Source organism: Apodemus sylvaticus, chromosome 13, assembly GCF_947179515.1.
Source record: "Apodemus sylvaticus chromosome 13, mApoSyl1.1, whole genome shotgun sequence".
Classification (NCBI taxonomy): domain Eukaryota; kingdom Metazoa; phylum Chordata; class Mammalia; order Rodentia; family Muridae; genus Apodemus; species Apodemus sylvaticus.
This window is the reverse complement of record NC_067484.1, coordinates 29,049-46,009: the sequence shown is the minus strand read 5'-3', so window position 1 is coordinate 46,009 and position 16,961 is coordinate 29,049. Positions and strand designations below refer to the sequence as shown.

Here is a 16,961-nt window from a genome sequence, read left to right as displayed (position 1 = left end):
AAAAATTGGGGCGCGGGGTGGAGGGAGTAACTTTAGAGAGTTCTCAGAGAGTTCAGAGCTAGAGTGGCTCTGGCAGCTTAGCACCACCTTAGACCATTCTCTGATCTTCCCCTGACTCACAGGATAATGACTGAGAAACCAAGTGGACTCAGAACAGGGGCTTGAGACCTATTATTGACTTCAGCTACCTCAGTTCCTGAAGGATCGCCCTGGGACAACTTTGCCTTGGGTGCTGATCACAGGGTCCAGGGACTTTGACCTCAGCCAAAAAGTGAAAGGGAGCTAAGAACAACCCTGGGAGGCCTGGGAACTTTCCTACCTCAGTCAGGAAGGGCAGGAAGGAGAGCCTGGTGCACATGCTGAAGCCTGCAAGGACCGGTCCTTCCCAGTCTTTGTGCCCTGCTGCTTTCCAGCCTGGCAGTGAGGTTGCCAATGTCAATGTGACCTTAGCCAGGGAACTCTTAGGGCCTCTCTCTCCTCAGATTTACCCTTGGTCTGTGTCATCTCTGGAGGTCCCAGCAGTTGTACCTACTCTGGACTCTTCTGCTCATATTGAGATTAGTGTTCATTCCTTGTTAACATGATATTTTTTCTTTTTTCTCTGGGGGCTGTTGTTGTTTGTGTTTATGTGTGAGGAACTGTTGACTGGCTGTGCACAGGAATGGAACGCTGGTGCCCATAGACTGCAACCTGCTCCATCTTCCCTAGCTGTGCCTGAGGCAGCTTGCTGTGGATTCTGGCTTCTGAGAGAACAGGTGTCTCCCCCACCCCTTCGCTCTACACTTGTTCCTGTTCTTTGACATAATTTTAGTGAAGCTGAAAGCACAGTTCAGTAATAGATTCCTACCTAGTTGTGTAGGTGTCTGCAGAGTTAGGACTTGTTTATTCTTGGCAGGAAAGCTACTCCTGTGGGCTGGGAAAAGAATACAATGAAACATTCTTCTGGTAGTCTCTCAAGGCCTGCTTAAGCACTGCAAAGGCATCCTAGAAAAACTACTGAGAGTGTTTAAGTATAAAATGGACCTAAAACATAATGAAATTTGCCTTACTTTTACCAGAGTTTGGAGTCAAAGCACAAAATAAAACTTAGGGAGAATCCACTTGAGTGCTGGAAGCTCTGTAGCAGCATTGGAGAGAGGGACCAGAGCAGGTGGGGTGGCTTGGGGTTCAGGTACAGGTGTGAGGCCACATGGTTTCCCCATTGCTCACCCCCCATTTCTCACCCCAGTAAAGTTCTGCTCTCCTCCCACAGACTTACAAAGAGGAGCACTCCCACTTGTCCTGGAGCCTTTCAGGATGGGGAGCATGCCCACATCTGGTGCTTCAGGATGCCACCACCAGCTATGCGCTTCACAGGAGTCCTTGCCTGCATCCTAACTTCCTGTGTAGTGGTTGTGGCCAGAGCTGCCACCAAACCTCCTAACACAGAACTGTGGATTGTGAGTAGGATGGTAAGTGAGGGCTGACTCAAGGAACCTGCCAGTGGGTTTGGGTGTGGGGGGGCGATGGTGGCGGCCAACAGAACTTTGGGAACAGCAAATCCCATGGGTGAGGATGTGTATTAGGCTGACCAGCACCACTGATTTCCCCCTCTAATCCACAGACGGCTATGTGGCAGTTTATGAGGTGTCAGGAGCCTCAGAGCCACTACTCAAGTGGTTCTCCGTGACAGTAGTCCCCGGGGCTCCTCAGCTGAAGGTTTCTACAACTCCTTTGATCATTCAATTCCTAGATGAGAGACCTAAAATTTTCATATTAATAAAAAGGCTTAGTGAGCACTAGAGCTGGGCAGATATCTACCCTCTCTGCTGTTATGTTGACCTCCCTGCCAATAATACCACAATATGATTTGTCATATTTATCTAGGCTGCTCTTGCTCCAACTGGCCAGCCCTCATGGCCATGTTTTCAAGATTCCTACCCCATGATCTCTTCTCTTCTCTCTACCTTCTGCTCTTTCCCCTTGTAGTATTGCCTCAGACCACAAAGATAATAGTATTGTTGTTCTTGCCTGAAGACAGACTCACTTACATTGTGAATGAATATACCATCCTATACTATCACAGCTGTTTTCTAAATATTCTTGAATGTTAGCAGAATGGTTATTGTCCAAGGTAACTTCAGCCCACAATGCATGTTTTATTTCCCTATTGGTTGATAGAGTCAACATGTTCAGATGCCCCTATTAAAATATGAATTTCAGATTGAGCTTACTCAGCTTCTAGTGTAGTGTTTTGTCACTTAGAGGGTCATTAGGTAGCTCAGTACAATTTTTTTTATTGACATCTCTCTGCATTTTTCTGGAGAATTCCTAAAACTTAAAACATAAAGAGAGAAGAAAAGGGTAAAGATGATCTTTTAAAACCTCAACAGTGATCATAACTTTTTTTTAAAAAAAAAAAGTCCCTTGCTTTTTTTTTTTTTATGTATAGGAGGCATCACATCTCTCCTGAAACAGTCAGAAAGGCATGCTAACCATATCCTCTAAGCCAAGTCATTTTCCTCTACCACTAGATAGATACCTCACATACACTCATTTATTTTCATGTTTGGAATCATCCACTTCCAGAGTTCCTAGTTACAAAACACTTAAGGAGTTAATAGCTGACACTTCAATGGGCTATATTAGTTTGCTAATTTTAGCCAGAGAATTACTAGAAGAAAAAGGGTTTAAAAGAGCACTGTATCATCTTATGGTTCTGTGGGTCAGAAGTCCATACAGGTGAGTGGGTTCTCGACTTAAAATCTGAAACCCAGTGCCAGTATGGGAGGGCTGGGGAGAAAGCCCATTCTAAATTGTTTCTGGTTGTAGACAGTGAGTGAACTTTTTCATGCAGCTATAGGGCAGAAGCTTTGTTGACTGTTGATCAGAGCTCACACTCAGCATGAAAAGCCTTCTCTCAAGACCTTCTTTGCAGCTCATCATCTTCAAAGTCAGCAAGGGCACTCTAAACAGTCCCATGCTTCAAATTTCTCTGACCTCTCTCCATCTGTCACCAGCCATAAAGAACACTCTGCTTTTAGAGGAATGTAGTGAGATTGAGCCCAATCACATGGCCTCTCTTTTGATTATGTCAATGTTAAGTCACTATTATTTTTAATCACATCTTCAAAAATTCCTTTGACAATAACACAATATGATCATGGGTTAAAAATATGATAAAAATCCAAGACCTAAGTAAATGTGACTCTCATCAGATAAAAATTTGGGGCACTGATTTCCAGCTGGACATGCAAAAAACCAAAACTAGAAGAGAGTCAACTCAAGGAGCAGGACATCTCAGCCTCAGCACTGTTGGCGTATGTGTCCAGATACTGGGATGGATTCCTCCCCCAGAAGGTCCCTAACACTTGCTTATGTGCTCCATTATCATTATTTTGACATTCTTTTTTTAAATAATATTTATTTATTTATTTTATGTGAGTACACTGTAGCTAACTTCAGACACACAAGAAGAGGGATCAGATATCCTTATAGATGGTTGTGAGTCCCCATGTGGTTGCTGGGAATTGACTCAGGACCTCTGGAAGAGCAGTCAGTGCTCTTAACCTCTGAGCCATCTCTCCAGCCCCTATTTTGAAATTATTTTCTTTTTTTAAAGATTTATTTATTTTATGTATGTGCGTACACTGTTGCTGTCTTCAGACACAGAGAAGAGGGCATCAGACCCCATTACAGATGATTGTGAGCCACCATGCAGTTGCTGGGAACTTAAGTCAGGACCTTTGGAAGAGCAGTCAGTGCTCTTAACCACTGAGCCATCTCTCCAGCCCTGTATTTTGGAATTCTTAACACTCTGCTCACACAGCCATGTAAGAAAATACTTCTGTGTCAGAGATGAAAACAAGACTTGAAGGGATCGGTGAGCATCCCCTAAGGCCACTCATCTCCATGGGGATGGAAATAAGGCTATGTATCCATGGCCAACCATCCATGTCCCTAGAATCCTACACGGGCTCCTGAGGCTGCCGCGTGATGTGTCACAAGCTGGGTCACCAGAGTGCATCTCACAGTTCTGAAGGAGTCTGGATCTGAAGTGTGAGGAGGGTTTTGTTCCCTCAGAGTATTGCAGAGAAGCCTTCCCTTGCCTCCAGCATCTCCTTGTGGTTTCTGTCCACCCTTCCCATACTCTGACTTGTAGATGTCTCACACCAGTCTCTCTGCTCAAACATCCTATGGACACATCTGAGTCTTCAAATGGCCTTAATGAGGACTCCAGTCATGGGGTTGGGACCTGTCTCAGCAGCACTGCACAACCTCATCTCAAGTCCCTACATCTGCAAAGGCACTGTTTGCAAAGGAATCCACATGAGCATGAACTGTGGGGGGTGGGGGGCACTATTTGATCCACTGCAGTCATTGGGCCATACTGCCTTCTTCAAGGGATATGACTGCTGTGAGAAACTCTTTGGTCCAGGAAACCATCAAAAATCATCTTTTGATATGGCATGCAGATATATTACCATTTGGTTATTGATCAAACCAGCTCATAAAAAAAGACAGTTGTCTTTTACCTGCTCAAACAGGAAGCAAAAATTCATCCTTAACTGATCTGTGCACCTTGCATATTCCATGCAAATATCTTTATAGAACTAAATATTGTTTATCAGGTTATATATAACAGAACAACATACCAAGAGGGCAGCTCTGATAAGGTTATTCACATAGTAAATAGTTAAAAATAATCAATGTTTAACAATTTGAAAGAGTTAACTCAGAAACTTAAAAAGGGTCAGGGGCTGGGTTGCATTCCTCAGACCACAAAGGGGAAGGAGAGACCTAGGGGTGAGGTTGCATTCCAAAGGACTGACCGGACTGACCATTGGCCATTTACCTCATCCCCTAGTGGACCAATCTGTTTAAGGATATTACTGTTCTACCACTCACATTGTGCCTAATGGAGTCTGCCCTGGGGTCTGTATACAAAGTCCTCAGTGTGGATGGTGGGGGTCACTCACTCTTCATATACAGAGTGACCCTAGCATGCTAGTATTTTTAATAAAGTTTCTCATGCATTTTGCAGCGATTCCGTCTCCCCTTGGTTTACTCAGGGGTCCCAGGTAAGTTAAGACTGTTCAGTTTTAACAAATTCGGCATGCTGTATGTAGATAGATGGTTTTCAAGAGTGTCAGAGATCCACCAAATATGGCATTTAAGGTTATTTAATTATTAAAAGATCTCATGACTACTAGACCCGACTGTGCCTGACAGTGCCAGTTGGGTGTTTCATAAAAAAGAAGGAGAGAATGAGGAATATGTTTGGTAGAGGTGGAAGGGGCTGCCTCAGTGGAAAGGCAGAGAGAGGGGGGAGAAGGAGAGCTTTCTCCATGGGGGAACAATGATTGTCATCTCTCATGCTCATGGCTTTTCCCTACAGGAGAGAGATGATACATCTACGAGCAAGAGGCACAACAAGTGTAGGAAGAGGAAGGGGACGCAGGCAGTGAAGACTACCGATTCACAGAGACAGCAAAATGGAGGCCCAGGAACACCTAGGACTCCCCACCCAGGGATGCGACTTCCAACCTCGGCTGCCAACTCTAGCTGACCAGCTCTTTAGATTCCCCACCACACACCCTCTCTTAAGACAGGTCTGATACCCTAAAGCTCTAAGAGAAGTTACCCAGCCCTCTCCTCCCCTGTCAATGTGGGAAAGCTAAGGGTGCCTGGCAAAAGGGTGGGACACAGCCTCCAAGAAGGCCAGTACTTTGGGAACAGATTGGGGAGAGAAGTCAAAGCGTCCCACCAAAGCCTCCCTCTCCATTAGAGGTCTGGCTGAGGCTTGGTTGTTCTGCAAACACTATCCTCATGAGCATCCTGCCAGCCTTCCCTGCACTGCCAGCCAGAGTAGTTCTCACCCATGGAACTAGAAGGGTGTGAAATAAAGCCTTGAGAACCTCCCTGATTTCATGTCCAGCCTCTTATTTTATTATTAATGTATCAATAGTAATATATTCACCTATGTGTGCCTGTATATCTAGGCACATAATTACATTTATGTATCCACAGCATACGGAAGGATATAGACAGTTACCTTAATATTCAAAAGTCAAACTGTATGAAATCACGGTCCTTCTTAGACCCAATTTTCCCATCTGTAAACAGAACTGGTGTACATTTAATTGACAGGGTTGGAGCAGTATTCTGGGATACAGTAAGTGTTGAATAAATGATAACTATGATCATCTCTCTAGTCCTTCCTATAATCAGTTATCTAATACTTGATACTGTGATCAGTTACTGAGCTCTCAGTAAGAGCTGCTCTTAGTAGCAGTGCTCACATGTGGACGGTTTTCTCTTCGCCAGTCTATGCCGAGGGACACTCCTATGTTAGTTCTCTTGTCTTACAGATAAGAAACTTAAGGCCCATGAGAGCAAAAGGATTTGTCTGCAGCTAGAGAGAAGCCCGGCTGGGAAGAACAGTGGGAAACAGAAATTGCCCAAAGCTCCAAGTCTAATGCTTGGAATTAGAATCCTGAGTCTTCAACCACCCTAAACCAGATGACCCTTTGTGGCTATACAAGCCAGGCAGAGGCAGCAGAGACAGGAGTGGAGGCCAGGGAGAAGGACTCCCAGTCCTGCTGAGTGCCCCTTTCCCCCAGCCATCCATGTAAATAGCTCAGCAGAGCCCTCTGAGTTTCTTTGTAATTGGAGAGGGCTGCAGGCTCCAAGGAGCCCTGGGGCTGCCAGCCTTCACAGGATTGCTGCCTCTGGGGACCCTGAATTCGTAAACATTGCCCCAGAGGAAGACACAGGAATGGAGGAGACTGTGCCTTTGGCAAAGTTCCCCCAAAGAGGAGGCAGGGTCTTGCAGGAGGCCACGCCCAGTACCTAGTTACCTAAGACTCCAGTTCTGCTCTTGTTTTTGTTTAATGAATCTATGAAATGGGAATAATCATCCCTGCTTATATAACTCAAATAGTTCTCGGACAAAAAACACCTGAGCAACTGGGACTTGTGATACAAATGCCTGTGGGCAACTCTTGATGATGTATCCACTGCTGAAGGTGCCATTTGAGTGACAGCATGGCTCCTGGGAGATATAACCAGCATTGAAACCTGTGATAGAGAAAGGAACCACTCCTGGGCCCACTCAGCCTGGTCCCATCTTATATCCCATGTATCCATACCAGTTAACAAATGCCTTCAGCAAAGAACTGAGTAATAAGTAGGAGAACAGATTCCAAAGTCACCTCTCCTGTCCAGTCTCCTCCAAATGCAGTCTTCCACCACTTGAAACAAGGGCACCATGTTGTTATGCTTATGCATGATTTAGCAATAAAAAATATATCTCACAAACCCAAAACACTCATATTTATTAAATTACCATATGCTTGGATATCTCTAATCCATACAGTAAATATTAAATCTCTCCTGTTGTAGGCAGCAAGAATAATTTGCAATAGATGTTCTAATTTTTCCCATACACAGTGGGAGCTGCCTCCCTCCAGCAAATGGAGAACAGCTTAGCAAGGACATCTCTTCTAGGCCTGAGCTCAGGGCTAGGAATGAGGGTCATAGAGTCAGTTGCCCAACCTCTAAGGAAAGGCTAAGGACCCTAAAAACAATCTAGAAGTCCACACATTTGGTCCAGGCAGTTAATAAAAAATTGTGTCCTGTCTCACAAATTCCGCCAAGTTCTGGTTGATCTGACATTTCTAGACCTGGGGAAGGAAGATTCCCACAGCCAGGGTGGACTCACCTGTGCCCTACTCTTAGTGGTATCACGGGATCACAGGGTCATTCTAATTCCACAAGGGAGACCCTTAAAAGAAGCTAACCCTCCTGGGGGATGTTTTCTGGTTCTGAGAGGGCAGACGTCCAGGTTGGAAGGGACACTCTGACCCAGGGCCTGGATTCATAGATGTACAGGTTCAAAGGGTCTGCAGCCCTCCAGAACATCTCAAGAGAGGTGGGGGAAAGCCAGGATATAACTCACTGTATTCTGTTCCTTTCTTATTCCTAGTCTGCCACTGTGCCCCCCCCCCCCCCAAAGGCACATGAGCCCTGCAAGTGCCTCTCAATGGAGAACCTGAGATGGGGACTCCAGGTCACAGAGAAAATGTCACAACACTGCTAAGGGCCATAGGCAGAAAGGGCCAAGGATAATCATATACCAGGTACTCAAGATTCATCTGGAGTTGGGGGCCACCATCCTTTCCAGATTGGAAGGGTCAGCTGGCATGGTCGGGCAAGGCAAAGATTAGGGTTTCAAGGCAGGCCACAGAGAGTAGCTGGAACCCTGCAGGACCGTAAGGAATCTCCCAGACTCAGATCAACCCTCCTGGACCCACCATACAAGTACTCTCAAAGCTGTAGCTAGGGCTCTACTGGATTTACCCAAACTATCATTGTCTCAGTTCCCAGGTAGCCTCAGCGCTGATGTCCTTGGCCCCCAAAGGGAAGCTCAGCCTGCCAGGTATACTGAGGCTGAAAATTCTGGGTCATGGAAGATACTAACATACAACCACAACCTGGACTCAGTATAAAATCTTACCACCAACGAAGTCCACTGCCCAGCTTTCATCCTGGAAATAACCCTACCCAGAGTCTGTTACCTCTTCCTTCCAAATGGAGCATCCAAGGCTCCTTTCAAGGCTTAACCCCAATCCTGGGGCTCTGAATTCTTTGCTGCAAAGCCTTTATACACTGGTTCATATGTTAGCTAGGATTCTAGCTCTCACCGGCCTTTGTCAAGGCTGGGTCACCCACCCCACTCTTTAAAATAGAGAAGCCTAGAGAGCAGAGCCCCTCCCCGCCCAGATGACCGGTTCAGTCTGCAGAGTGTCTTTGAGGGAAAGGGTAAATAAAGGAAACTAAAAACCCACCAGACACCTGGAACCTTGAGGCAGTTCAGACTGATATACAAATGGCGGCTCAGTGCTCCAGTCTAGAGTACATGGTCTTTGCTAGCACAGACAAGCCATCTCAAGAACATCAGACCCAGCAATGCCACAGTCTCTACATCCATCTTCTTTCAACCATTCAAAGGATATATGATCCCAAGTCAACACAACCCTGTAGGCCTGGCCTAAGGAGGCAGCCTAGACAACATACCATTTTGGCCACCACCCTCCTGCATTTGTGATGTCAGAATCTAGTTGGGTGTGGCTGCCTATGGACCATAAGTTTATGGTGTATTAAGAGCTACAGTAGCAAAAGAGACTGTCCTTCTGAAGAGAAAGGGAACAGAAGGCAGGAAGGACTCTTTGGAGAAGCTAGGCTATGACCAGATGGAGATGAGGTCTACCCTTCTGCCCTGATGCCTTGCTGCTGATTTCCTCCTTGTATTAACAAGGTAGCCAAGCAGGTAGAGTCTCTTCTACCCATAGCTCTGGATGGGCACAGCCACCACTCCAAATGATACCACAAGAATTAGAGCCACAAGAAAACAAAATCTTGTTTGTCTAAAAGCTCAGCACAGAGACTTCACTCTCAGAGGACAGCTACTTTAGAAGAGCCTGAGAAGATGCCATCTCTCCATGCTAATAATCTGTTTAGCGGCACCCCATCACCCAGAGCTCCAGGCTGACAGGCAATGCCCCTTCCTACCCTGTATCTCTAGAAACATAAATCTGAGGGATACTTTTCCAGGCCAGACCAGGGCTGGACCCTCCCCTTCCCTGTGTTCCTCTTTCTTTAGGCCCCACCTCTTCCAGCAGACCTTGGGTTGGGGACCTGAGGTATGTGTTGGGCAGACCAGAATTCAGTGCTAGGATCAGAAAGTAGGCTTGGGAAAGCCACTTTCCCCCCTTATTCTTCCATTTCTTAAAGGGAAAGACAGGGACAAGGGCATGTTCTTCCCTGGATGAACAGGATTCCTCTCCCTCCATGAGACTCCTTCCCTCTGGAATGGGAGTCTGAGCCCTTCCTTCAGTTTAGCCAGTACCAGACACAGGCATAACAGGACATTGGGGGGAAGATGGGGTGAGGAAGGTTCATCGAACCCCTGACCTCTGACCTTTCCCACCACTTACTCTTTGATGTTAGATGGGTTTAGGAGAGAGTCCTGATGGCCTGCTAGAGTCTAATCCCTGGTGAGGGACTTGAAATCTCCCTGTTTAGATCACCACAGGCCCTCTCCTGGAATCCTCCTAGCCTGAAAGGAACAAGAGGCCAACTGTGTCCCCTCCTCCCACCAGTGTCTCCAGGAACAACTAATCCTACTCTTCCTTATAGAATCTCTTCCCCAAACCTCATTTTGAGAGGTGTGACACTTCTTCATGACCATGAAGAACCTATCTGATTGTGACCAATCCTGCCTCCCTGAGTGTTCCCAGGGATATACACATCCTTGGAGCAGAGAACAAGGCAGACACACAGCTCACTGACCCCCAAACTCTCCAACCCTTGGCACATCCAATCAAATCACCTGAAAATCTCCATGCCCAGCTCCAGAGTACAGGCCACTAAGCTCTTTACATCCATGCCTACAACCCAGGGGCCCCCAGATCCAAGTCCAAGCTTCCCTGAGACAATATGCTTCCAGGCCTTGCTCTCAGGACAGACGCTGGCCTGCAAGTGTGTAGGGGCTCTTCCCTTGTCCTCCTCTTCCCTCCCCTTGCCCCCTTGCTGTCTATCTAGTCATCCTTGACCAGCCTAGAGGTGGTCAGGAGAGAAAGGCAGAGCTAAGATATGGGATAGGCTTGTCTCCAGGAGTCAGGGATACCTTCCAGGGCTGTCCATCTCCCTCAAAGGGTAAGTTGCAAGAATACAAGCCGTCTGCCTTAAACCAAGAGAGCTGGTGGGCTTTGGAGAGAGCCTGGCTGCAATTCCTTCAGGCTTCCTTTTCTTGAGGCAATGACTGGAGGAGTAAAGGAGAGAGAGAGGGAGGGGGATTCTGAGAGGGCAGTGACCACAGCACACTGGGTTCCTTCTTGCTCTAGTCTGTCCCCAAGGCAAAGAGCTACCCTAAATGTCTCCCTGGGAGCCTGGCCACCATCCTACCCAGTCCTGGGGCTCCCAAGGGATGAGAGCACAGGGGCAAAAACCAATGAGCTTCCCTCTGAACATCCCAGGCTATCCACACCCTCCTCCTTCCCCAGGGCAGAGTCAGAGGGGTGTGGTCACCTGGCTGCAGACTGAGAGAAAGCCAAGCAGACTCCTGGTGCCCAAGCTCTTCCTTTTGCTCCTTCACAGTCCTCTGGCCAGGTCCCTACCTAAGAAACACTAGAAGAAAGGCCAGGCCTCTACACCAGGTCCTACTCAGACGGGGAAAACCAGCCAAACACCACGCAGAGTTCAATTTTTGAGAAAAAAAAAAGAAGAAAAAGAAACAAAACAAAACAAAAAACAAAAACGGAACCGCAGAATTGTGAAAGAAATCCCTTCCCCGAAGCCAGGCCCTCTTCTCTCTTCTCCCTCCAACAGCCTGATTCGGAATTATCCTGGGCAGTTATGGAAGTCCAAACCAGGAAAGGGTCTGTAGGCACCCAGATGCAGATGAGGGTGGGAAAGAGGTGGGGGATGTCTCAGAAATGCACAAAATGGGGTTGGAGAAGGAGGCAGGGTTAGGGGTAGGAAAAGCAAAGAGGTAGGAGTCCATGATGGCCTGAACAGGTCCAAAGTCTCCTAGGGAGAAGCCAGCATCCAACTTGTGTACTTATTGGCATGTTTTGCTGCCTCCAAAAGGAAACAGTTAAAAACAAGAAATCTGGGTTGGTTCCAAAGCAGTCCCTGTCTGTCACCTTGTCTCCTCAGGCAAGCATTGCCTCTGCTGGCCTCTATCTGCCACCACCAGTCAGGAAACCGAGCAGCCTCTACTTTATTCCACTTGAGCCTAGCCAAACTGTTGCTCTTTAGTGGGGGGCAAAGAAACCAATTCGCACCCTGGAAAAGAGCCTGCAGAGGGTGGGGGCGGGGAAAGGAGCTGGGCCCCAGGTTCCCCAGCATCATTGGATTGCACCTGGCTGGGGCTGGAGTCACCTGGAACACACAGCTCTGCAGCATCTCCCTAGCCAGGGCGAGCCTGATGCAGGGGATGGGCTGTGAACAGAGGGGAGCTGGGGAGCACAGGGCTGGTTCGAGGGCAGAGTGGGGGTGGGGGCAAGAGGGAGATGCAGAGCTGGGGCGGGGCGGGGTGGGCTGGGCAGCAGCCACCTGACTTCCATGGAAGTGATATTCCTTGAGATGTCCTTGACATTGATGCTGGCGTTCCCATTGCTGTTCCCTGAATCCTGCCCTTCCAGGAGAGGGAAGAGGTTCTCATCCTCTGGCAGCCAGAAATTGATCTCAGTCTTGCTGCAGACACAACCTGCAGGGCAAGACAGCAGGGAGCCCACAAGGTCCAGGCAGACTCTTCCAAGCAAGAAAATCCGCCAGAAACTACACTTGGATGGCGAAGAGAGACATCCACCTCTGATCTCTAGTTCTAAAAAAGAGGAGGAGGAGGAGGAGGAGGAGGAGGAGGAGGAGGAGGAGGAGGAGGAGGAGGAGAGAGAGAGAGAGAGAGAGAGAGAGAGAGAGAGAGAGAGAGAGAGAGACAGAGAGAGAGAGAGGTGGGTGGGGGGAGTGGGGAGTGGGGAGAACAGGGTGGGGGATAAGGAACAAAGACAGCGAGAGAGGGGGAAGGGGAACGGGGGCCTCTCTTTGAAATGCCTAATGATCAGATGCAAAATCCTTCAGCACAGGAAACCATCCCGGCCGCCTCAACCGCTGCCCGGCTGGGTGGGAGCCTTGGGTCCCTCTGTGGCATGTTCTGCCAGGTGTAGTGGCCATGTTGGTGCTCACCTGCTTGCGGGGTCCAGGAGCTCTGAAAAGGAGGTGAGCCCTCCTACTCCGAGTCCGAGGCTTTGCAGGGTTGCAGCAACAGACTGTGGGGAAGCAAAAATAATAATAATAAAAAGAAAAAAGATGGTGCTAAAGTCACCAAGTCCCACCTCCTGGGCAGAATTAAAATGGACAACCTGCAACACACAGTCGTACACACTCATGTGCACAGGCACGGAGCTGGAGGAAGAAGAGAAGGAAGATGCAGTCAGAGCTGCAGCAGCCGCCTTAAATGGCTAGCTATGCACCTGCAGAAATGTACAAGTGCTCCAAGCCTTAGGAAACACGCAGATTATTGGAGCATCTTCCTTGGCTCCCTCCCTCCCTCCTCCCCTGCCTCCTCCCTTTCCTCCTCGTGGCCTCCTCCCTCCCACCTCCCCCCCCCCGCCCCCACACGGGCTGGGAGTGGCAGGAGATCAGAATCTCACCCACCCTCCCCTCTCCTCACCCCTCTCTCTCCGCCCTTCCTCTCCCTCCTGCTTCCCCACCCACCCACCCACTCACCAGCTCTTGGCTTTCGCTGTTCTGCCACCCACAGCTGCTGCCCGCCCGCTCACTGCAGTTGAGGGGAAAAACAGAGGGAAAGGAAAAGTTGCAGTTGGGATTCAGAGGGTCGGCCTCGGGGAGGGAGAGTTGGCAAGCTGGCTGAGCGAAGGGAATTGCTCTCTCCCTTCCATTTCCTGGCCTGGTGCTGCCCGGTTTTGCTGCAAACTCCTCCATGGGAGGAAGCGAAATGAGTGTGGCTGAGGTGACTGGGGTGCTCCCCAGCCTGGGTGAGGGGCTCGGGCTCGCAGACAGTGACAGGGAACAGGAGCACACAGGAACCCCAGCGAGGCAGCCAGGGACGCAGGCTGCAGACCTGCAGACCTAGATCTGAATGACACTCATCTGGGTAATCAAGAGTCCAGGAGCCGAGCTCGGCTTGGGAGGGGACTGCGGGGCGGGGTGCACTGAGGGCCCCCAAGTCTATTGCTCCTTCTTGGCAGTGCGTTTTGGGTTCAGCCTTGGGCAAGCAGGGAGTAGAAAGGGAGAGAGAGAGGGAAGGAGCGCCTGCGGGACTGCTCTGGAGAACCGAGGTGACCCAGGGCGAGCCTTGCAAGCTAAAGAAATGGCCGGCCAGGAAATTGAGACTTGAAGGGCATTTTTTTGACAAGCACTGCACCAGCACCTTTGAGGCCAGCTTCTTGGGCTCAGCCCTCGGGTGCGCCGAGCTGGCAGCCTGGTGAGGGGGCGGGCAGACTGCTCTCTCCCAATGATTTGAGGGCCACAGAACTTCCTCTTTCCATCCCCCACAAACACCCTTCCTGGTAGGGGCTCAAAACAGGTGCAGCCTTCCAGGCAAGTTTAGACCTGGTTGGGAGAGAAGTATGTCCCCCCCACACAGATTTTTGCCTTGATAGGATTGTTTTAAAAATAAAATGCAAATGTAAATATGCGAAATGCGAGCTTTTTCCTGAGAAAACCTGAGATTTTGCTGTGAGAAAGGAGAAGAAAGGATTAGGGGAGTAACAGCAGGCAGACACCCTAAGCATTCTCATGCAGAAGAAGGCAGCTCTCTCCTCCCCTAGCTTGGGAAGGGTAGGCAAGGGAGGAAAATACATTGAATTCAACAGCATCCAGGATCTGAAAGGATTCTCCCTGCCCCACCGCACCCCGTGGATTACAATGCAGGTCATGCAACTTGTAGGCAAGATGGGGGAAGGGGTGTTGCGGTGCCACCAGCCTGCCCCTAGTGCCACCAACAGACGGACCAGATGTCTCCCCATAACACTTATTGCTGGGAGTAAAACTTGGGTGAAAGGAGGAAAAGAAAAGAACAGGCCTAAAAAAGGCAGTTTCCCGACTTCTTCTTCTTCTGTTTTATTATTATCCAAGATGGCTCTTTATTGCTTTAATCATAGAGGAAGAAAGAATACCGTTTGTGGGGCGGCCCCTGGGTAACTGGTGAGGAGCATCTCCAGGATGGTGTGGTAGCCAGGTGACAAGAACATAGACCTTGACAGTCTGCCCCTCTTTACTTGTCATTTTTAGCTTTCTTTTCAAAGTTTCTAGGTAAAGACAGAATTGAAAGTCTGACAAACACACATCACCATTTCCCACATCCCATAGCTCTAAAATCTTCAAAGCCACACTCATCTGAAAAACCTTCCTACGGACCACACACATGAAGATCTTTTAAGTACCATTCCTCCTGCCTTTGTCAAAAACATGTTTTCAATAACATTTAATATATCACTAACTTCCTAACAGAAGTTAAAGGATATTCAATATTTTTGTCAAAAACGTTTTGTTTGACATAGCATGTGAACTTTACAATGTACATACATTATAGGTCAAATTCCCAAAACTGAAGGTCACACAGTATGCACACAGAGCACTGAATGCAGGCGCCCTTCCCCAACTTTCGCTCTTCTACATTCCATACCAGGAAACCAACAAATAACAGGGCTCTGTGACTTAATGTGAAACACTGAAGCCATCACTAAGAGAAATGCTGCAAGATGTGTCTATAAAGAGAACCCCAGAGGGTCCTTAAGGCAAGTGGTGGGTGGCGTTCTGTAGGCTGTTCCAGGCAGCACCACCTTCTCCTTCAAGGGTGGCTCCATCTTGGAAAGTAATTAGCTTTCACCTTTCTTCGGGTTTGACTTTTGGGGTCACTTCTCGCTTTGATGTTCTTCTTAGGACTGGCAGGTTTGGGAGCAGGTGACCCTCCCTTTGGCTTTGGGGGGTTACTGTGACTAGGGCAGCTGGCTGTTTGCTGCTTGTCCTGAATTGTTCTCTGCTGTTCCCGAAGTCTCTCTTCCCACTGTATGGACCTTCTACTGAGTTGATCTCCCCATTTCTCAACTAAACAATTTTCAAGAAGCATCATTCTTGAATGCCACTCATAACACATCATTAGGACTTCTTGATGGGGCAGGATGTGTGGACACTGGCAGGAGGAATTAGTGATGAGAGGGACTTGCATTCGAGGGATATAGGTGAGGAGGACTTGAAGATCTCTTTCACATCTACCACAGTTGTGACCCCATTGCAACCACTCCTCTGGACGGCTTTTATTTTGGCATGAATAACATAGCTGTACTTTTTGCTCAGCTTTGTTGCCAAGGTTGGCTTCACCTTCTTGCACTTGCACTGATCAGGGCTCAGACGTTTACAGTCCGCATCAAAGGACCTTTCTTGCACCACCATATCTGGTGTGATGTCTATCCACTTTACATCTTCCGGAAGGTCAGCGACTATTGCCTCAGGAGAGATGCACACTCCAGGGTCATAGAGCGGCAGCTCACCGCAGGCCAGGCTCTCTGGCCAGCTGTGGTTATACATCTTCATGAGGGGCTCACAGTCGTCACATGCTCGCTGGCACACAGACTTTCAGGGCTCGGCGGGATCCTGCAGGATCTCCAGGGTACAGATTTGTGCGTACATGGCACAAAGGAAGAAGTGCAGCATGGAGCTGCAGTTCAGGTCCACTAGCTCCTCATACTGCTAGAGAGCAAGGATGGCGTTCTCCTGAGTGCTGTGGTGCAGGTGGTTGGGCATCTGGGTGACCTTCCAGGGCTTGTGCCTGCACATGGGGATGCACACAGCCTCGCATGGCTCTCCCCGAGCTCCCAGCGCCAGGCACAGCCACAGGCATGAAGCCACCAGGGCGGAGAAGATCATGGCGCTGTCCTCCTGGGCTGCAGTCCCTGCTGGGAGGACCTTTGTCTTCCAGCCCCGCTGCTCTCCTTATCTCTACCTAGGGCCAGTAGAGTGAGCTTTCCTGCTGGAGCTCCAGTCCGCACTGTTGGGGAGTTCTGGGGCTTTGGCTGTAGATGCCCCCTGGGCACACCAGCGCCAGCAGCGCCAGCACTCAGCACCGACCCGCATGGGAAGCTCCAGTCTTGGGCCGGCAGCTCAGAGTGCTGTGGGCAATGGCCACTGTAGAACCCTATTTATCCAGACTCATCCCCTGACAGGAGCTCAGCAGCCTTGGCAGCAGCAAGAACAGAGCAGGCTCCCACTCCGCTGCCCCACCCCCAGTGCTCCTGCAGAAGCAATGACTTCATCTCCTCCACTCCACAGCCAAGGGCTATAGTTTTGTATTTCCCCCAAAGTCTCTCCTTTTTTTTTTTTTTTTTTTTTTTTTTAGTCTTCGAGTCTTTTTTCTTCAGATCAAAAAAAGCAGCATCTTGCTTTCAGTCATTTGG

General features: G+C 48.8%; 1 pseudogene; it reads right to left on the bottom strand.

The window, feature by feature from the left end:
* Positions 1–15,358: 15,358 nt before the first annotated feature.
* On the bottom strand, positions 15,359–16,434 carry LOC127664115 (secreted frizzled-related sequence protein 4-like; annotated as a pseudogene).
* Between the last annotated feature and the right edge of the window lie 527 nt (positions 16,435–16,961).